The sequence below is a fragment of the Chiloscyllium plagiosum genome, chromosome 18 (assembly GCF_004010195.1).
Source record: "Chiloscyllium plagiosum isolate BGI_BamShark_2017 chromosome 18, ASM401019v2, whole genome shotgun sequence".
Lineage (NCBI taxonomy): Eukaryota > Metazoa > Chordata > Chondrichthyes > Orectolobiformes > Hemiscylliidae > Chiloscyllium > Chiloscyllium plagiosum.
This window is the reverse complement of record NC_057727.1, coordinates 12,822,983-12,845,791: the sequence shown is the minus strand read 5'-3', so window position 1 is coordinate 12,845,791 and position 22,809 is coordinate 12,822,983. Positions and strand designations below refer to the sequence as shown.

Genomic DNA, 22,809 nt, shown 5'->3' with positions numbered 1-22,809 from the left:
GAGAAGCCATCAGATCTCTGCCAGAGAAAAGACTGTTTCTTTTCTCTGCTGTGAAAAAAATAAGCATAAGCCTAATGGACGTCAATTTATTTTTGCCTCAACATTTACTGTAAGCTGTGGCTCTTAACCAGGAATTATGTGGAGGTGCTGGTGTTGGGCTGGGGTGGACAAGATCAGAGGTCACATGACACCAGGTTATAGTTCAACAGGTTCATTTTGGAGCTTCAAATAAACCTGTTGGACTTTAACCTGGGATCATGTGACTTCTGACCTTTTTAACCAGGAAACCACAGATTTTATAAGTGATAATCAGCCACCCTGTGCCCTCTGTAACCAGGTGAAATTATCTGGAGAGGGCACATCCTGAGAACAGGAGCAATTGAATTATCTCCCCGGTCTTTTCTTCTATCTATCAGACCCTGTTTGTCCATCTCTATGTGTAGAAGGGGAACTTACAGGGTGCTTAGAGTTTTAAATTGTAGCATTATATGTTACTGAGTTATAATTGTTTCTCGGTAGCTCAAATTGACTTATCTGTAATAATCATTCTTTCTGAGTCCAGAAATGTGGTCTGTGCCTCCTGTCAGCTTGGGTCTGAAAGATCGAAGAATTAGTTACACAACACAAATACATACTGATCATAATTAAGAGATGAGTCCAAAAGCAAAAAATTATGCGTCAGGCTCAAAATTGTTCCTGAAGAGCGGATGGTTGAAAGTTGCACATTCCAGTGGCTTTTAGTGGTAGCCTTGACATTGAGAGTTGAATAGTTTTGTTTTGAGGCTCTTTGTTTCCTAGGGTGATTGAAGGTCCTTTTGTCTTGATTTCTTTTTAATGGTTTGAAGCACCCAGAGTAAGGGAGCTTATTTACCTGCAATACAGGATGACGACACAATAATTCTTCACCTGCGGCCCATGCTGCACACTAAGACTCAACTCCAGGCTGGTAGACATGAGGACATTCAGTCCCATTAGTCCACTCTCGTCGAGCTGAAACTGGCTTTTTAACGCCCTTGTGTTGGGTAAAACAGCCAGGTCTGCAAGAGGTGACTTTCTGTCTCGAGAGGAGACATTGTCAGCATCACCCCCCTCTGTTATCTCTTTATGTTAAATCTCTCCCTGCTGGCTTCACACAGGATTTTGCAAGGCAATTCGTGATTTTATTTTTCTGCAGCAGTTTTCATTTTAAAACAATGCATCTTGGAATTAACATTAATAAATGCCACAGAGTCATGGAAACAGACCCTTTAGTCCAACCAGTCCTTGCCAACCTTAATCCCAAACTAAACTAGTCCCACCTACCTGCATTTGGCCCATATCCCTCCAAACAGTTTTTATTCATGTACTTATCCAAATATCTTTCAAATGGTGTAACTGTACTCGCATCTGCTACTTCCTCTACATTTCATTCCACACATGAACCACGCTGTGTAAAACATTGCCCCATGTCTTTTTAAATCTTTCTCTGCTCACCTTAAAAATGTGTCCCCTAGTCATGAAACCCCCCACTCTTAGGAAAAGACACCTACTATTCCTCTTATCTATACCCCTTATGATTTCATAAACATTGATAAAGTCACCTCTCAGCCCCCTATGCCCCGTTAAAAAAAAGTCCCAGCCTATCCAGCCTCTCCTTATAACTCAAATTCTCCATTCCTAGCTCCTCTTATCTATACCCCTTATGATTTCATAAACATTGATAAAGTCACCTCTCAGCCCCCTATGCCCCGTTAAAAAAAAAATCCCAGCCTATCCAGCCTCTCCTTATAACTCAAATTCTCCATTCCTAGCAACATCCTGGTAAATCTTCTCTGAACCCTCTTCTACCTTAGTAATATCCTTCCTAAAAGAGAGTGACCAGAAGTGGGTCTAAATCCATCATCATAAAAATACAAACACATACACGAAGCATTGAGTATTGAAGCGATTGTTGGTGTTCTGGTAATGTAACTGGACAGAGGAACGTTCTGGGGGAATGGGTTCACATCTGTGTCATGAATCTGGAATGTAAAGCTAGTCTCAGTGATGATGAGTTTAAACATCAAATTATTGTTTAAAAATAAACCTCTATGGTTTACTAAGGCCCTTGAGGGAAGGCAATCAGCCAACATGTGACTCCAGACCTTCAACAACGCCACTGACTCCTAAAGCGGCCTAATGAATCACTGAGTACACAAATGTTACTTCTGCCTCATATCCTGGATAAGAGTTAAAATTTGCACAAAAAAAAGGATCACAAGGTAATGTAGGGAAGTGGCGTGCATATGCATGAAGATAATTGGTATGAAATACAAAAATGCAATACAATGGTAGTGTCCCTACCTCTTAGCCAAGAGACCAGGGTCACATCTCACTTGCTCCAGAGGTGCGTAATAACATTCACCAACAGGTTGTTTTTGGAAAACATTCCTGCTGAAGGATAGGGCACTTTTGGCATAGTGGTAATGTCCATGCCTTTGAGACAGGAGATCCATATTAAAATCCCATATGCTCTAGAGGTGTGTTATAACATCGCTGAACAGGATTTTTAGGGAGCACTATTCCAATTACTAAAGGATAGGGATACGCATGTCGTACAGTGGTAGCGTCATTACCTGTGAGACAGGAGACCCATATTTAAAATTCCCACCTGCTCCGGAGGTATGCCATAATATCTCCAAACAGGGTTTTATGGGAAAAAAATATTCCTCCTGTTGGAGGATGAGGGTGTTTGTGGTGGTGTACTTCCCTCTGAGACAGGAGGCCAATATTAAAGACCCACAGAATCCCTAGAGTGTGGAAACAGCCCATTTGACCCAACAAGTCTACACTGACTCTCCCAAGAGTAACCCACCCAGACCTATTCCCCTACATTTATCCCCTGACTAATGCACCTAACCTACACATCCCTGAACACTATGGGCAATTTAGCATGTCCAATTCACTAAACCTGCACATCTTTGGATTGTGCGAGGAAACCAGAGCAGCCAGATGTGAACCCGCACAGAATGGGGAGAATGTGCAAACTCCACACAGACTTGTTGCCCAAGGCTGGGATTGGACCTGGGTCCGGTAGCAGTGTGAGGCAGCAGTGCTAACCACCGAGCCACTGTGCCGTCCCACTGCTCTGGAGTATGCAATAATATATCTGAACAGTGTCTTAAGGGGAAAAATATTCCTCCTATTGGAGGATGAGGGAGATTTTTTGCTGTTGTGATAGTGTCCATACCTCTGAGACAGGAGACCCATGTTAAATTTCTTTTACAGCAGAGAGCAGTTGGAGCTGGGTGGAAGTGAGGTCAGAGTAGGGAGGCTGTTGGGAAGGCAAGTGATTGCTATTTAATCAGGAAGAGCGGGAGCACAGGGAAGGTGAATCGCCGCTTTAAGGTTTCAATAAAACCTATCTCGACCGGCGTAGCCCTCCATTTCTGTTCCAGCAGCAGGAAGAGCGGGAGCTCTAACTGAGAAGGACTCTGGTGTGTTGTTAAGGTAAGGCTTTTAATCAATCACACGATTCACAGAAAATATAAATTGAAAAGTTTAATTGGTTAATTGAATAAGACCATAGCAGAGAAGCACTAGAAATTATTTAATACATAAATTGGGAGAGTTAATTAAATAAGTAGTTATGGCTGGACAGGTGATGTGCTGGAGCTGTATGATGTGGGAGCTGGCTGATCCCATTGTGAAGGGCAGTGATCACATCTGCAGCAAGTGTTGGTTGCTGAAAGAACTGCGGATCAGAATTGATGATCTGGAATCTGAGCTTCAAACTCTGCGGCACATCCAGGAGGGGGGAGAGTTACCTGGATACTTTGTTTCAGGAGGGAGTCACACCCGGTAGATTAAATAATTCAAATTTAGTAAGTGTTCAGGGACAACAGGGTGTGACTGTAAGTGAGGCAGTTAGGGGGATTCTGAGTTCAGAAGTGGAGGAGCCTCAGCCCTTGATCTTGTCCAACAGGTATGAGATTTTTGCTCCCTGTATGGATGAGGGAAAGGGCTGTGGACAGGATGAGCCAGTTGGCACCATGATGCAGAAGACCATTCAAGATCGGGGAGCAAAAAGACAAGTAGTTGTTACAGGGAATTCTATAATTAGGGGGACAGATAGTATCCTATGCAAGCCGGATCGGGAATCCTGCATTATGTGTTGCCTGTCCGGTGCCAGTGTGCAGGACATCTCCGACCGGCTTGAAAGGATATTGGAGCAGGAGGGGGAGGATCCAGTTGTTATGGTCCATGTTGGGACTAACAACAGAGGCAAAGCTAGGGTGGAGGACCTGTTTAAGGATTATCAAGCACTAGGGAGGAAATCGAAGTACAGTAATGCAAAGATCATAATCTCTGCATTACTGCCCGAGCCATGCGCCAATTGTGTAGGGATAAGAAAGTTAGGGAGTTAAACACGTGGATAAGGGATTGGTGTGGGAAAGAGGGATTTCATTTCATGGGACATTGGCAACAGTTTTGGAACTGGGGGGGATCTGTTTTCTGAAGAAGATTCTTTTTTTGAAGAAGTAACAAAGAGGATTGATGAGGGCAGAGCGGTGGACGTGGTCTATATAGACTTCAGTAAGACATTCGACAAGGTTCTCCATGGGAGACTGATTACCAAGGTTAGACCTCATGGAATACAGGGAGAACTAGCCATTTGGATACAGAACTCGCTCAAAGGTAGAACACAGAGGGTGGTGGTGGAGGGTTGTTTTTCAGACTGGAGGCCTGTGACCAGTGGAGTGCCACAAGGATCAGTGCTGGGTCCTCTACGTTTTGTCATTCATGTAAATGATTTGGATGTGAGCATAAGAGGTATAGTTAATAAGTTTGCAAATAATACCAAAATTGGAGGTGTAATGGACAGCGAAGAAGGTTACCTCAGATTACAATGGGATCTTGATCAGAAGGGCCACTGGGCTGAGAAGTGGCAGATGGAGTTTAATTTAGGTAAATGTGAGGTGCTGCATTTTGGGAAAGCAAATTTTAGCAGGACTTATAAGGTCCTAGGGAGTGTTGCTGGACAAAGAGACCTTGTGGTGCAGGTTCATAGCTCCTTGAAAGTGGAGTCACAGGTAGATAGGATAGTGAAGAAGGTGTTTAGTCTGCTTTCCTTTATTGATCAGAGTACTGAGTACAGGAGTTGGGAGGTCATGTTGCGGTTGTATATTGCGTACAATTCTCGTGTTCCTCCTTTCAGAAGGATGTTGTGAAACTTGAAATGGTTCAGAAAAGGTTTACAAGGATGTTGCCAGGGTTGGAGGGTTTGAGCTATAGGGAGATATTGAATAGGCTGGGGCTGTTTTCCCTAGAGCATCAGAGGCTGAGGGGTGATCTTATAGAGATTTTTAAAATCATGAGGGGTATGGATAGGATAAATTGACAAAGTCTCTTCCCTGGGGTGTGGGGGCCCAGAACTAGAGGGCATAGGTTTGGATTGAGAAGGGAAAGATATAAAAGAGACCTAAGGGGCAATCTTTCACGCAGAGGGTGATACATGTATGGAATGAGCTGCCAGAAGAAGTGGTGGAGGCTGGTACAATTACAGCATTTAAAAGGCATCTGGATGGGTATATGAATAGGAAGGGTTTGGAGGGATATGGACTGGATGCTGGTAGGTGTGACTAGATTGGGTTGGGGTATCTGGTTGGCATGGACAAGTTGGACTGAAGGGTCTGTTTCCATGCTGTACCTCTCTATGACTCTATGTACCGTTGAGACAGTCTACACCTGAACCAATTTGGAGCCAGTGTTCTAGCAAAAAGGATAAATAGAGTGGTCAGTATGACTTTAAACTTCTGAGTCGGGGGGAGGGGAAGCGAAAGTGAGAGGGAGTGTGGAGTTAAATGGAAAGGTAAGCAGGTGGACAGCATGTGTGTAGGTGGGTTTCAGCTTGAGGCAGACTGGGAATGCAGCAAAAAGAAAGATAGCATTAAGGCACTTTACCTGAATACTTGTAGTATTCATAATAAAGTAGATGAATTAAGGGCACAAAACATCATGAATGATGATATGATAGGCACCACAGTGATGTGGTTGCAGGGGGTTCAGGACTGGCAGTCAAACATCCAAGGATTTACAACTTGTTGAAAAGTCATGGAGGTAGGCAGAGGAGATGGGTTGCCTTGTTAGTTAAGAATGAAATTAAATCTATGGCACTGAAAGACATAGGGTCAGATGATATGTGGAGTCTGTGTAGATGGAGTTGAGGAACCACAAAGGCAAAAAAACCATAATGGGAGTTATGTATAGACCTCCCAGCAGTGGTCAGGACCAGGGATGTACCAGGAAATACATAGAGTATGTCAGCCAGGCAAGGTCACTGTGATCGTGCGGGACTTCAATATGCAGGTGAACTGGATGAATAATGTTGCCGGTGGATTCAAAAAAAGGGAATTCATGGAACAGCTTACAGGATGGCTTTTTGGAACAGCTTGTGATGGAGCCCACAAGGGAGCAGGCTTTTCTCGACTTAGAGCTTTTAATGAGCCAGACTTTAAAGTACAGAACACTTAGGAGGCAAATCTACCATAATATGGTAGAGATCAGTCTGCAGTTTGAAAGAGAGAAGACAAAATCGGATGTAATGATGTTGCAGTTAAATAAAGGTAATTACAGGGGCATGAGAGAGGAACTGATGAAAATCGACTGGAAGCGGACCCTACTCGGGAAGACAGTGGAGCAACAATGGCAGGAGTTTCTGGGTGTAATTGAGGACACAGTCCAAAGAATCATCCCAAAGAAAAGAAAGATTATCCGGCGGGGACGGGGATGGAATTAGACGGCCACGGCTGACAAAGGTAGTCAGGAAATGCATCAAAGAAAAAGAGAGAGCCTATAAAGTAGCCAAGAGCACTGGAAAATCAGAAGATTGGGAAGGCTACAAAACAAACAGAGGATAACAAAGAGAGAAATAAGGAAGGAGAGGATCAAATATGAAGGTAGGCTAGCCAGTAATATTAAAAATGATAGTAAAAGTTTCTTTCAATACATAAGAAACAAATGAGAGGTAAAAGTAGACATTTGGCTGCTCCAAATTGATGCTGGAAGGCTAGTGACAGGAGATAAGGAAATAGCTGAAGAACGTAATAAGTACTTTGTGTCAGTCTTCACAGTGGAAGACATGAGTAATAACCCAACAATTATGGAGAGTCAGGGGCAGAGTTGAGTATGGTAGCCATTACAAAAGAGAAAGAGCCAGGAAAGCTAAAAGATTTAAAAATTGATTAATCTCCTGCCCCCGATGGGTTACATCCTAGAGTTCTGAGGGAAGTGGCTGAGGAAATAGCAGAAGCGTTGGTTGTGATCTTTCAAGAGTCACTGGAGTCAGGGGAAGTCCCAGATGATTGGAAAAATCGCTGTTATAACCCCCTTGTTCAAGAAAGGATCAAGACAGAAGATGAAAAGTTTAGGCCGATTAGCCTAACCTTCTCGAATCCATTGTTAAGGATGAGATATCTAAATTCTTGGAAGTGCAGGGTCGGATTAGAACAAGTCAGCATAGATTTAGTAAGGGGAGGTCGTGCCTGACAAACCTGTTCGAATTCTTTGAAGAGATAACAAGTAGGTTCGACCAGGGAAAACCAGTGGATGTAACCTATCGAAACTTCCAAAAGGACTTTGATAAGGTGCCTCACAGGAAGCTGCTGAGAAATGTGAGGGCCCAAAGTGTTCGAGGTGGGCTACTGGCATGGATTGAGGATTAGCTGTCTAACAGAAGACAGAGAACTGGGATAAAAGGTTCTTTTTCGGAATGGCAGCAGGCGACAAGCGGTGTCCTGCAGGGTTCAGTCTTGAGGCCACAGCTGTTCACTTTATACATAAATGATCTGGATGAAGGGACTGAGGGCATACTGGTGAAGTTCGCCGATGATACGAAGTTAGGCGGACAGGCAGGTAGTACTGAGGAGGTGGGGAGGCTGCAGAAAGATTTAGACAGTTTAGGAGAGTGGTCTAGGAAATGGCTGATGAAATTCAACGTGAGCTATTGCGAGATCTTGCACTTTGGAAAAAAGAATACAGGCATGGGGACTATTTTCTAAACGGTGAGAACATTCATAAAGCCAAAGTACAAAGGGAAGTGGGAATGCTAGACCAGGATTCTCTAAAGGTTGACTTGCAGGTTGAGTCTGTGGTTAAGAAAGCAAATGTAATGTTGTCATTTATTTCAAATGGGTTGGAATGTAAAAGCAGTGATGTGCTTCTGAGACTTTATAAAGCTCTAGTTAGGCTCCATTTAGAATACTGTGTCCAATTTTGGGCCCCACACCTCAGGAAGAACATACTGGCACTGCAGTGTGTCCAGCAGAGATTCACACAGATGATCCCCGGAATGGTAGGCCTAACATATGATGAATGGCTGAAGATCCTGGGAAGCACCTGATGAAGGAGCATCGCTCCGAAAGCTAGCGTGCTTCCAATTAAACCTGTTGGACTATAACCTGGTGTTGTGTGATTTTTAACTTTGTACACCAACACCGGCACCTCCAAATCGATCCTGGGATTGTTTTCATTAGAGTTTAGAAGGTTGAGGGGAGATCTAATAGAAACTTTCAAGATCCGGTTTCCTCCCACAGTCCAAAGATGTGCAGCTCAGGTGAATTGGCCATGCTAAATTGCCCGTAGTGTTAGGTAAGGGGTAAATGTAGGGGTATGGGTGGGTTACACTTCGGCGGGTCGGTGTGGACTTGTTGGGCCGAAGGGCCTGTTTCCACACTGTAATGTAACCTAAAGAATCTAACCTAAAGAATGTTCTATGTTCTATAATGCATGGCTTAGGAAGTGTGGACGCTGGGAATTTGTTCCGCCAGGCGGGGAGACTAGGACCTGTGGGCACAGCCTTAGAATTAGAGGGGGTCAATTTAGAACGGAAACGAGGACACGTTTCTTCAGCCAGAGAGTGGTGGGCCTGTGGAATTCATTGCTATGGAGCACAGTGGAGGCCGGGACATTAAATGTCTTCAAGGCTGAGATTAATAAATTAATGGGGAGAGGGCGGGTAAGTGGAGTTGAAATGCCCATCAGCCATGATTGAGTGGCAGAGTGGAATCGATGGGCCGAATGGCCTCACTTCCACTCCTTTGTCTTACGGTCTTAAAATCCCACCTGTGATAAGTTCCTGCACGGTTGACATTTTTTAAAAAAAATGATAAAATGTGACACCAAGAGCTGATTGTCACAAGGGGGAGACTTGCGTTTAAGTTGTAGCCAAGAGAGTAGTTGCAGCAATTGTTGGAAAGTTGGCTCTGGACAGTAAATCGGTCGGTGGAGTGCCAGCCCAGCGCCGTGTGAGCACGCCCCGAGCTCGGGAGAAGGTCTCACCCCCGCCCCAGACCTCTGCAAATCCACAGCCACTTGGATTCCAGGTGAGAGGGGAGGGGAGAGAACGTCTCCACCCCTCAGTGACAAGCAAAGAGAGAGAGAGAAAAAAAATCAGCCGGGGGTTAATGTTTTAATAGCGAGGAAGGGAAGGCAGCGGTGGAGGCAGCTTTGCTGATCTTGATCGTTGTCTCTGTTTCTTTCATCCTGTAACTTACCTGAAACCAACTAAAGGTGAGTGACGCTAACTTTATTACACACACACACACACTCTAAAACCGATTTCGAGAAAGGTTCGTGAATCTAATGAGCATATTTGATTCCAAAAAAAAAACCCCTCCAAGATCAGGGATGATACTTACTTAAAAGCAAAGACTGGAAATTCTACCCCTTCCCTACTCCTTCGGGCGCGGGAAGTTACCAACTAAAGGTGAGTGACGCTAACTTTATTACACACACACACACACTCTCTAAAACCGATTTCGAGAAAGGTTCGTGAATCTAATGAGCATATTTGATTCCAAAAAGAAACCCCCTCCAAGATCAGGGATGATACTTACTTAAAAGCAAAGACTGGAAATTCTACCCCTTCCCTACTCCTTCGGGCGCGGGAAGTTGGCAGGGTCCCAAAGTGCAAAAACAATTTGAAAAGACGTCCCGGTTACTGAGGGAGAGGGAGGTCGGTTTGTCAGAAAGTAGGGTTAATCTCATTTATTCGTCTAAATTTCAGCAGAGCTACGTGAAAGGGAAATTGAGCGTGGATTTGGGAGGGGAGATCAGATTAGATTACATTACAGTGTGGAAACAGGCCCTTCGGCCCAACAAGTCCACACTGCCCCGCCGAAGCGCAACCTACCCAGACCCCGACCTCTATCCACACAGTCAGTCGCCTGAGGTGGGAATTGAACCCAGGTCTCTGGCGCTGTGAGGCAGCAGTGCTAACCACTGTACCACCGGGCCGCCCACAAAGATATGATGTTTATGATTTGTCTTGTTCTGGATCCTGTCCATTGAATATTTTCTGGATTTGCTATAGTTTGGAAATTCCAAGTTTTTAAAATCCTTTCCTTCCCCCGCCCCCAGTATAGGAACATTCCAAAATCTTCAAGCCTGCCTTTAAGGTACAGTGTCTGCGTTTCCCTCTTATTTATAGGAGGGGAGGGAACAAGGGACATTTTGACAGAATAGAGATAATTTTTTTTACTGCTTATTTCTGAGTCAGTAATTCACAAGAATCTGTCAATCTGTAAGCCCCTGCCTTGACAGGACTCAATCTGTAATGTTTTAACAGTCAGGGTCTCCTGGTGTGCACCTTGCTGTTAAGAGGTCAAACCAGTTATCCACAGCTCCCTCCCCATCTCCTTCTCATAAAATAATACTTGCTATCTTAATCTTCGCAAACCAACAGATCACCTGTTTTATTGTGAATGATGTCCATAAGAGCAGAAGAATGTTGTTCCATGTCATTCCATGAGGTCGGGGCTGGTCTGATTATCCTAAACTCCACTTTTCCTGCCTGACCCCTAAACCCCATGATTTCCCTATTCTGTTATCTCAGCCTTAATGACCCAGCTTTGACAGCCCTCTGTCCTGGGCCAGATTCTTCCTGAGCTTCGAAGTGGTTGGTCTGAACCGTTATAGTGTCATAGAGATGTACAGCATGGAAACAGACCCTTCAGTGAAACCCATCCAAGCCAACTAGATATCCCAATCCAATCTAGTCCCACCTGCCAGCACCCGGCCCATATCCCTCCAAACCCTTCCTATTCATATACCCATCCAAATGCCTCTTAACCGTTGCAATTGTACCAACCTCCACCACTTCCTCTGGCAGCTCATTCCATACACATACCACCCTCTGCGTGAAAAAGTTGCCCCATAAGTCTCTTTAATATCTTCCTCTTCTCACCCTAAACCCATGCCCTCTAGTTCTGGACTCCCCAACTCCAGGGAAAAGACTTTGCCTACTTACCCTATCCATGCCCCTCATAATTTTGCAAATCTATATAAGGCCATCACTCAGCCTCCGACGCTCCAGGGAAAACAGCCCTCAACCTGTTCAGCCTCTCCCTATAGCTCAACTCCTCCAACCCTGACAACATCTTTGTAAATCTTTTCTGAACCCTTTCAAGTTTCACAACATATTTCCGATAGGAAGCTGAGGTGCAGCTTTGACTGATTTATACCAGTGTCATCCCTTCCTCATGGGCCCACACTTTCAAACCCTACTAAACGCCCACAGCTCCCACAACCCAGGGGCTTTGTCCCTCTGACATCGTCATGTTTCAAAACAGAGCATAAGTCAGAAATGTTTGGGAAGCATTGTTGTTGTATTGTATAGATCCCCTCACATTCTGAGGACAACCCCCCTAACCCTCCTCCCTGCCCTTCGTAAAGCTTTCACGTTTCTCCTGTGAAATGAACTTTCAGCTAGTCAGACCTTTCAATGCTGGCTGCTGAGAGAATAAATACTCTCCTGGGTTTATAGATGAGAAGCACTTTTATGTTCCCAATCGCAATTATAAATTGAGATCAGAAATCTAGAAATGTTTTGTAATGCCCAGAATCAAGGAAATATGTCATTGTGTAACTCCCAGAATTGGACTGTCAGCTGCTGCACACTGAGGAAATGCTTGTGTTGATTTTGAAAAAAAAATGAGCCGTCTGAGTGAGCCACATTGCTGCATTACATTGATAATTAAAACCTTTGCGAGTTGATGCTTTTTCCTGCTGCTCTCAGTTAGAGAGATATTTAAAGCCCTTTTATTGCAGTAGTGGTCAGTTATGGGGTGTGTGGCTTGTGTTTTTAAGCCATGCTGGGAGATCCAGTGCTATTTTAGTTGAAACTCAGGAATAACAAGCAGATGTCAATGACACAATTGTGCAATACTGTACATATCCGAAATTGGCATTTGCAGTGATGACTAAATATTTTCAAGGGCTCTCTGTGTGCATGTGCTTGCTGAGAAGGTGTGCCTTTGGTTTTTATTGTGTCACTTCTTGCCAAGTTTCTTCCCTCTCTTTTGCTCCCATTAAAGATCTGAGTCATGTTCGGTTGTTAGGGCACGGTTCCACAGCTGTCAGGAAGCTCATGAAGCCCATCAGTAAGAATCAGTGATAGAGTACTTTGAACAATTGTGAGGTGATCTGGGAGAGTTCTGTGGTTTGGTGTTAAGGTAAATCATGTATGACTCACTTGGTTACATATCTTGAGGGAAAAGTATAATTATTGAGGGTTGACACAAAACAAGCTTTACCAAAAGTATGTGCTTTCTGAAACCTTTCAGTAAGTTTCCAAGCAGAACATCATCAGTAAAAAATGTGGAATTAGTTTTCTTTTTGGTTTGGCTTGGTAGGCAAGGAGTAGGGTTAAAGGGGTTGTATTGAGGATGCAAGAGGATCTATACAATGTAATTGTGCTTCCCAAACTGTTTTCACTGTGTTCCATTTTAAGGCATGAAAGTCATTGTGGTCCTTCAGAGATGAAGCCCCCAGGTGATGGGAGGTGGGGTGGTGGTGGGTGTGTGTGTGCATGGTAGGGTCTGAGAGTGTGGGTCTGTGCGGAAGGGAGTACATTAGCTCTAAATTGGTCAAAGCTGCACCTCAAGGTCATTTAGCCCATTGAGTCTGTGAAATTACAAATCAAGGACTTATGTATTTTAATCCTTTTCCCTAACACTTGGCCCATAGCCTTGTACATCTTGGTATTGCAAGCTCATATCTAAACACTTCTCAAATGTTTGGAGGCTATCACCCGTACAGGCAGTGAGGTCCAGATTCCCACCACCCTGAGCGGTGACCTTATAGAGGTTTATAAAATCATGAGGGGCATGGATAGGATAAATAGACAAGGTCTTTTTCCTGGGGTGAGGGAGTCCAGAACTAGAGGGCATAGGTTTAGGGTGAGAGGGGAAAGATATAAAAGAGACCTAAGGGGCAACGTTTTCATGCAGATAGTGGTGTGTGTATGGAATGAGCTGCCAGAGGAAGTGGTGGAGGCTGATATAATTACAGCATTTAAAAGGCATCTGGAAGGGTATATGAATAGGAAAAGTTTGGAGGGATATGGGCCAGGTGCTGGCAGGTGGGACTAGATTGGGTTGGGATATCTGGTCGGCATGGACGGGTTGGATTGAAGGGTCCGTTTCTGTGCTGTACATCTCTGTGACTCTATGACCTTCTGGAAGAAAAGAATGTTCCTCACATCCTGTCTAAATTCTGCCTGTTACTTTAAATCTGTGCCCTCAGTCATTGATCTTGCCACCATGGATAAACTTTTCTTCCTGTCTTCCCTGACTATGCCTCTCATAACTGTATACATAACTGTAGTGGGCGGCACGGTGGCACAGCAGTTAGCACTGCTGCCTCACAGCGCCGGAGACCCGGGTTCAATTCCCGCCTCAGGCGACTGACTGTGTGGAGTTTGCACATTCTCCCCGTGTCTGCGTGGGTTTCCTCTGGGTGCTCCGGTTTCCTCCCACAGTCCAAAGATGTGCAGGTCAGGTGAATTGGCCATGCTAAATTGCCCGTAGTGTTAGGTAAGGAGTAAATGTAGGGGTATGGGTGGGTTGTGCTTCGGCGGGTCGGTGTGGACTTGTTGGGCCGAAGGGCCTGTTTCCACACTGTAATGTAATCTAATCTAATCTTAATCATATCCCCCCCTCTCAGTCTCCTCTACTCCAAGGAAAACGACCTCAGTCTGTCCAATCCCTCTTCATAACTGAAACTCTCCAGCCCAGGCATCTTGCTGGTAAATCTCCTCTGCACCCTCTCCCAGTGCTATCACCTCCCTCCTATAATGTGGACTATATATAACTATATATTATATATAACTATAAAACGTTGCTCCGGCATCTGCTTTGGGGCCTCAGCTTTTTTGGATGAAGGAACAAGAGAGTTATCCCTGACTTTCGGAGAGATGGTAGGCAGGGCAGAGAAGAGGGGCAAATTACGAAGGGGCACAGAAAGATTCAGGAAAACCGAAGGCAGATCGAGTTAAACCTGGGCATGTATGAAGCCATCCAATCTGAGCTGAAGAAAGGTAAATGTGATTACTTTCCAAATGGTTATAAAACTGGAAACTGTGGAGGAACAAAGATATTTGAGATTCCAAATACACAAAATCCTTCAGAGTTAGTAGATAGGCTGAAAGAGTAACAAAACGCAGACGTGATTTTGGGTATGAGGGTAGATTACAAAAGGAGGAAGTTATACTTCAGTTTTGTCTAGAATCTTGGTCAGACGTCGTGGAGAACCCAGCAGTTGGTTTTAGACACTGCTCCTATAGAAGGATCCCGAAACTTTGGAAGACAGTGCAGTTCACATTTACCAGAACCGCACTGGGACCTGGACGGTTATACTGTCAGGATGTGTGGTTTGATTGTAGAAGACTGAGCTAACTAAAGCTTTTAAAACATTAATAGGACACTATATTTGATTGTGTTACCATCCCTGTGGAGACTGGTCACTTTTGACGATCGATCTGGAGTTGGATTTCACAATTTCCCTGATTGAAAATGAGTACAGGGCTTGTAAAATAGATTGTGTGGTCTTCAAACACCACCTTCCAATACTCTCCATCATCACCTCCAACTTGCCTTCCTTCTGACTGTCTATAAATGTGGTGTTTGTAAAGCACAGCCGGTCAGGCAGCATTGAGGAGCAGGAGAGTCAACGTTTTGAGCATAAGCTCTTGATCAGGAATGTTGGGGTGGGGCCCCAATGGGGCTGAAAGAGAAATGGGAGGGGGTGGGGCTGGGGGAAGGTAGCAGGGAATGCGATAGGTAGATGAAGGTTGGGGGAGATGGTGATAGGTCGGAGAGGAGGATGTAGTGAATGGATGGGAAGGAAGATGGACAGGTGACACAGTTCAAGAGGGCAGTGCCGAGTTTGAGGGTTGGATCTTGGATAAGGTGGGGGGAGGGGAAATGAGGAAACTGGCGAAATCGACATTGATCCAGTGTGGATGGAAAGTCCCAAGGCGGAAGATGAGGCGTTCTTCCTCCAGGCGTCGGTGGGCAGGGAAGGTGTCAGCTAGCCTGCTCACCCTTGTGTCCAGAGAAGCTCTTAAGTAGTCAATTAATGACAAGCTAAGGGCCTCATTCTGTCTCTGCCGCTATTTTACCTGCAAACGAGCTACCAGAGAAAGCAGTGGTGGCTGGTACAATCATGACTTTAAAAGGTATTTGGATGGGTATATAAATAAGAAGGGTTTGGAAAGATATAGGCCAAATTCGGGCAAATGGGATTTGATCAGCTTCAGATAGCTGGAGGAATTGGAGCAAAGGATCTGTTTCTGTGCAGTAAAACTCTATATAAGTAAAAGCAGAGGTAAAGTGGGCAGGTTGGAACTTTCACTGTGTGGGCTTCTGTCGAGCAAGGAAGGGAACGGAGTTGTCTTTAGGGATTCTTTTTCTTATTTATTTTGTGGGACTTGGGCGTCACTGGCTGGCCAATATTGATAGCCCATCCCTATTTGCCCTTGAGAAAGTGGTGATGAGCTGCCTTCTTGAATCGCTGCAGTCCACTTGCTGTGAGTTGACCCACAATGCCGGTAGGGAGGGAATTCCAGGATTTTGACCCAACGACTGTGAAGGAACGGCAGTATATTTCCAAGTCAGGGTGGTGAGCTGCTTGGAGAGAAACTCCTGTCCCCAGTGGAGACTTGTCCCCAACCCAATATTCCCTTCAGGACTATACACCTGAAAAACAAGCCCCTTGCAAAGATCTGCCAACTTGGCCCGAGTCAGATCTGAACCCTGGCCTTCATAACCTCCTCTTCTTCAGGGACTGCCTGCAGTTCTAGCATTGGCCACAGTTTGAACATGGCGCTACTGGGACTTCAGAGTAGCTGGTGAATCAGATTGGCCAGCAAACTCTAGGGTGGGGCTTCCTCTCTGCTGAAGGTGGAAGTTTCGCCTTGAAATATTTTGGAGTGCTCCCAGTGTGAAATGTCTGAGGGACGAACCAGCTCTTGAATTGCCAGGCTGACAACCATCTGGGGTTGTGACTTGGAATACAGCACCCCATAAATTCCTGCCCAGTGACCAGTGCAAGGGATTGCCTCAAGAAGATTTCACACTTTAACACCTTTACTGTAACAAACAAACAAATCAAAATTGATTAACATTACTCAATAAACTAAATCAGAGAAAAGGTACTTCCTCTTAACTTCCCGGTTCAACTGAAATCTATAAATTGCACCCACACTCACAACGAAAATACAGACTTGCGCTTGACGTCCCAAGCTCTGCTGGTTCAAACTGGATCTCTTCTCCCTGTCCCACCTCGGTAAACCTTCCAGTGTCTTTTTAAGAGAAAGTCCATTTACTGAATCTCCTAATCTTAGTCAAATGGACACCCATAGCAAAGCACCCAATAGTGAAGCTTCTTTATTCCTTATAAGCGTCTTTTCTTTCAATAATGGATCCATCTTCACCAGTACTCTGCTTGATTGTTCATCCAAAAGCAGTCTGTTTTTTCCTTTGGGGCACAGCACCACCTATTATCTGCCTTCTTCCCAATTATTCTTCATCTGACTGACTCTGAGAATCTAAGAGTTTACACACGGCAAAAGCAGCTGCCTCCTCTTCTAAACCCAAGTGTTAAATTCTGTACCTTACTTTTGTTGAGGTCAGATTTAAGTGAGTGTTTTAATAATGAGCAGATGGCTCAATGGTTAGCCCTGCTGCCTCACAGCATCAGAGACCTGGGTTTGATGCCAGCCTTGGGCGACTGCCTGCACAGGGAGTTTGCACATTCTCCCCATGCCTGCATGGGTTTCCTCCCACAGTCTAAAGATGTGCAGGTTAGTGGGATTGACTATACTAAATTGCCCATTGTGTTCAGGGATGTACAGGTAAGGTGGATTGGTCGTGGGAAATGCAGAGTTATGGGGAGGGGGGTGAGTCTGAGTGGGATGCTCTTCGGAAGGTCACTGTGGATTTGTCAGGCCGAATGGCCTGTTTCCACACTGTCGGGATTCTATCTCATGGGCTTGTCTCCAGACAGATTTTGACAAACCAACCAAGCGCCCCGTGAGCACCAACCAACCCAACCGGGTGGTGGAACACTTTAACTTCCCCTCCCACTCCGCCAAGGACATGCAGGGCCTTGGCCCACTGTCGGGATTCTATCTCATGGGCTTGTCTCCAGACAGATTTTGACAAACCAACCAAGCGCCCCGTGAGCACCAACCAACCCAACCGAGTGGTGGAACACTTTAACTCCCCCTCCCACTCCGCCAAGGACATGCAGGGCCTTGGCCTCCTCCATCGCCAGACCATGGCAACACGACGCCAGGAGGAAGAGCGCCTCATTCCCTACCTTTTATCTTAGCCTGTTTGGCACACCTTCCTCATTCCTGAAGAAGGACTTATGCCCGAAACGTCGATTCTCCTGCTCCTTGGATGCTGCCTGACCTGCTGCGCTAAAGAAGCAATAAACTCAATCCTAAACCTTGCCCAAAATCCTCTGATCCAGCAAAGTCATTGGATGTGCATCAGACACTGGAATTTCCATTTCCAATGTCCTTTCCAACTAATCCACTGGAGATCATCTAAATCAGTGCAACAGAAAACAGAGCCAGGGATCTACCTGATAGATTTAATCCAGCTGTTCATGATCAGGTCGACAGGCGGGAGGCTGGAAGAACACAGCAAGCCCAGAAGCATCAGGAGGTGGTGAAGTCGACATTTCGGGTGTAACTTTTTTTCAGGGCTGGGGTGAGGTGTAGGGGGAGACCTCCCAGTCACTGCCCATTTCAATTTTTCTTCCCACTCCCTTTCCGACATAACCATCCTTGGCCTCCTCCATTACTACAATGAACCACACCACTAATTGGAGGAACAACACCACATCTTCCACCTGGGCAGCCTATAGCCCAGAGGACTCAACATTTGAACTCTCCGATTTCAAATAACATCCACTCCCATCTCCTGACTCACTTCCCATCCCTTCCACTCCTCCCTGCCACCAACCGGCATCATTCCTCCCATTGACCAACCAGGTTGTACCCTCTACCTGTCTTCACCTATCCCCACTTCACCACCCCGCCCCCACCTCCCCCTTTATCTGCAGCTCACCCTAGTCCTGAGAAGGGTTACGCCTGAAACATCGACTTCTCCACCTCCTGATGCTGCCTGGCTTGCTGTGTTCTTATAGCCTCCTGTCTGTCTACTTTGGATTCCAGCATCTGCAGTTATTTTGTCTCTGACCATGTTCATTATCAGGTAGCAGAGATATCACTTCAGTTTTCAAACTAGCTCCCTTTGCTGTTGTGTCAAGACATGTGACACCTGAGGGGCATTGTAGTTTACAAGGGCTTATCTTCTGAGGTTAAAAGGAGAATGGAATTTGTAAACATGTAGTTGGAGTTGCATTGAGCCGTTACATGTGCTTTTTGTTTACAATACTATCTCTATATGGGACTCAGTCTGCTGATCCTTGCCTGACTGACCCTGTCCTTGGACCATGATAGAAAAACTAAACCATGACCTGCTCATCCTTTCTACCTAGGATTCACAGCAGTTAGCTTGGGAGGAGGCTTCACGCTGCGTCTGCTAAAAAACTCATTTGAAATTTGGAAATAGACCATGTTTGAAGCTAGGGCAAATTTGTTTTCAATTTGATGTTTTTCCTGATTCGAAATGTACAGAGACCCTCCGCAATCTATTTCCTACTCCATTTCCGACCTCACGTGGATTCCAACTCCTTCCCTTCACATTTAGTGTTCTCAGTTGCTCAAGTCCCTAGAATTCCATCCTGAAACTTGTCTGTCTCTCGCTCTCTCCTTCTCTGTTAGTCAGTCCTTAAAGCCTATCTTTTCAGCAAGTTTTTGGTAACTTGCTCATAATGTAACTATCGATTACAATGTGATAATGCCTGTGTAAAGCGTCTTGGGATGTTTTACTAGTTAAGTAGATATTTGTTGGCACAGTACATGAGCACTACCAAAAATAGACAGATTGTGTCAAAACATTTTGCACCAGGACAAGAAAGAAGAAAAAATAAACACACAGTGCCTGATCCAACAAAACTAACTAAATGAAATGATTCGGAGATGCCGGTGTTGGACTGGGGTGTACAAAGTTAAAAATCACACAACACCAGGTTATAGTCCAACAGGTTTAATTGGAAGCACACTAGCTTTCGGAGCGACGCTCCTTCAACAGGTGATTGTCACCTGATGAAGGAGGGTCGCGCCGAAAGCTAGTGTGCTTCCAATTAAACCTGTTGGACTATAACCTGGTGTTGTGTGATTTTTAACTAAATGAAAGCCATCCTCTGGTTTATTGCTGAGTGCAATGCCTTGTTAAATCAGGATCAACCTGGTTTAAACTTAAACAAAGCTAATTGTCAGGCATCTAACTGCTTGCCAACCAATCAACACTCTCTGCTCGGTTGGTAGAAAAATATTGCTCCCTTTTACCTTGGCATTTCTTGCCAATCATCCTGATGAGTGCAAGACAAACAGCTTTGACAAAATTCATCTTTGTCTCAGCAGTACTCAAGTTTTACTCAACACTGAAAGGATTTAAATAGAGTAATTTGGATACAATTATGTGTGTAAATGTTTGTGGTAAGCCATTGAGCAATTGAGTGTTGGATTTATGACTTATTCCTGATTTTTAGCTGCGCGTCTTTTGTATTTCTGAGTTGCCATGATGCGATTTTTGCAAAGTCTGACGCCAACAACCTGCAGTTATTCACTGGCGATTTTGAGACGATTTCCTGACATAAATTTGCACTGTGCTGTTTCTGAAGAGGAACAAGCTTCTTACGTTGGTTTGCAATTGGATTGCTTCCACCCAGGTATATACCAAGTTGACTAAAATTGAATGCATTTGATTTCTTTTGCCACCATCATTGATTCTATTGGAGTCTTGGCCTTTTGTCTGATGTGTTAACCTTCTGTAGTTTATATCGGCTGTTTACTTTGCCCGTGGGAAATTTTGGAGGAGTTCAGGAAACCTTACTCCTGGCAGCAAGAATGTCATACTGACAATGAAAGAGGTTGCAGACAAATTTGAAGAGCTTTGTTGCAACTGGTTTTGTGAAAGAAGAACTGTAGATAACTCGTTGCATTAGCCAGAGGAAGAGGGCATGGGAGATGGGTAAAGAAAAGACTTTGATGCATGGCAGTGGTATTATCGCTAACCCAATTACAGTTTAAAGATATCAAAATGGACACATATGGTGGGCATAAATGGAAAGGACTTTTCGCCTTAGAACTCTGGGTGATTACTCAACACAATAAATAATAGGCTTCCTTTCTCTTGTGCAGTTTTATTGCTCTTTCCTTTATTATTATTACTTCCCTTTGTTCAGATTCATAATTCTTTGAAGTTTGCATCACATTTATACAGGGTGGTTAAGGAAATGTTTAGCACGCTTGCTTTAATTGCTCAAACCTTTGAGTGGAGGAGTTGTACAGAAAGTTGGTGAGACCTCTTTTGGAGTACTGTGCCCAGTCCTGGTCTCCCTGTCACAGGAAGGATATTATTAAACTAGAGAGGGTTCAGAAGGGATTTACTGGGATGTTGCCAGGATTGGAGGGTTTGACTTATCAGGAGACACTGGATAGGTTGGAACTTCATTCACTAGAGTGTAGGAGGCTGAGGGGTGACCCTTACAGAGGTTTATAACATAATGAGGGGTATAGATAGGGTTAATGGTAGGTGTATTTTCCCTAGGATAGGGGATTTCAAGACGAGGGGACATGAGGAGCAATGTTTTTACATAGAGAGCGTATCGTGTATGGAATGAGCCGCGAGAGGAAGGGGGCACAATTGCAATGTTTAAAAGATATTTGGATAAGTACCTGAATAGGAAAGGTTTGGTGGGAAATGGGCCAGAAGTAGGCAGGTGAGACTACTTTAGTTTGGGATTATGATCAACATGGACTGCTTGGATTGAAGAGTCTGTTTCCATGCTGTATGACTCTATGACTCCTTTAAAAATGGGATGTTAAGGTGTCTTCTTAAACTGCCAGAAATTGAAGTCATTGCTATGATTTTAAAATATTTACAAAATGAAATCTATCCCCTTCTTGTTAATGGGGATGAGGTGGCGAGTGGGCATGAATGATTTGGCAGAGCACTGACTGGAATTATTGGGTCGAGTCAAGAAATGAATTCAGCGGAAAGGGAGTCCATTTGGCCCATCAAAGCAAGAGCAACAGAATCAGGCCTACTGCCCTTTCCTCATCCCGCAAATTAGTTTTGCTCTTCAGATAGTTATCCAATTCACGCTGGAAAGCTTCAATGGAATCTGCTACCATCATAGTCCCAGGCAAACCCACTGCAAGTCCACGTGTCAACTCTTGCTTGTATGTTCATCACCCAGTCTCGCTGTTCTCTGTTTCTCAATCATTCCATTAGTAGTTACAGTCTGTCCCCATCTACACTGTCTAAACCACGCACAATCTTAAACACCTCCATCCAATCTCCTTCTAAACCTGTTGCCTTCACTGAGAAAGGGCCCTAGCCTCACCAATGGATCCACCCAATTTGAGTCCTTCAGCCCTGGAACGATGCCCACACGTCATCTGTTCTGCCTTGTTCCAGACACACTTGCCCGGAGGTTAGTAGATAGTGCCTCATTAGGATGTGGCTTCTCCTGATGATGACGGTAAATGGTATGAGCACAAATGTTCAACAGTACAACTGCTATAATAACTGCTGTGGTTAATGTAGAAAATGAGATGCTTTTGTCTAGCTAAGCAGTCACTAAGTGCAACAAAATAGGACATTATTCTTGTATCTCTCTTCCAATCAGCCAGCCGCATGCCATTAGAAAGAGAAATATAAAGCAGATGAGGGAAGGGGATTCACATTGCAATGTTCCAGCTTTTAATGAGCTGCTCTGCAATATGAGATTTGTTTTGTGCAATTATTCTCGTAGTCACAATCATCATTCTTTATCTTATCCTCCATGTTGGCGTAAGAAAGACTTTTAGTTGTCTAGCACCTTTTACAACTTCCGAACATCTCAGTTTCTTTACGGCATTGACGAACTTCCAGCAATTGGGGAACTTCAATGAAGAAACGAATCTGGAATTTAAAAAAAAACAGGTGTCAATGCTGATGACCTGTATAACTGCTGGGTCATTGTAACTGGTTCAGTCATGTCTCTTAGGGAAGCATATCTTTGTCTTTACTCTGGTCTGGCTTGTATTTGAATGAGGATCCATGGCAATGTGGTCCCCTCTGGACAACGTTGGGAAATGGGCCTGCCACTTGACCAAGAGCAGTTTTGGATGGGAGATGAATGTTAAGAAATCCAACTCATGTAAATGGATGAAAAACAATAGGCACTATTACTCCTTGAGATGCATTTACCAAGAACCAAGGAAGGGCTGCTTTCTGTTTGCAAAGTGGAAAAATGAGGAAAGGTGAAACGTGGTGAGTGTGGTGAGGTGTGAGTGTGTGTGAAAGGTTGGGGGTGTGAGGGTGTATGAGAGTTCAGTGGGGTATGAGAGTGTGTGTGAAAGTGTGGGGGTATGAGAGTGGGTGT

At 44.6% G+C, this 22,809-nt stretch overlaps 1 protein-coding gene across 4 annotated transcripts in view; it reads left to right on the top strand.

Moving 5' to 3' along the window:
• Positions 1-9,212: 9,212 nt before the first annotated feature.
• Positions 9,213-22,809, top strand: part of mst1rb (macrophage stimulating 1 receptor b) — a 140,846-nt gene continuing 127,249 nt past the window's right edge. For 2 of the 4 annotated variants that reach the window (XM_043707707.1, XM_043707703.1), the window contains exon 1: positions 9,213-9,528. The gene's annotated coding sequence lies outside the window, so the exon portion shown is untranslated. Of the gene's footprint in view, positions 9,529-19,926; positions 20,107-22,809 lie in introns of all 4 variants that reach the window. The other 2 variants (XM_043707706.1, XM_043707704.1) reach the window with 2 other exon arrangements.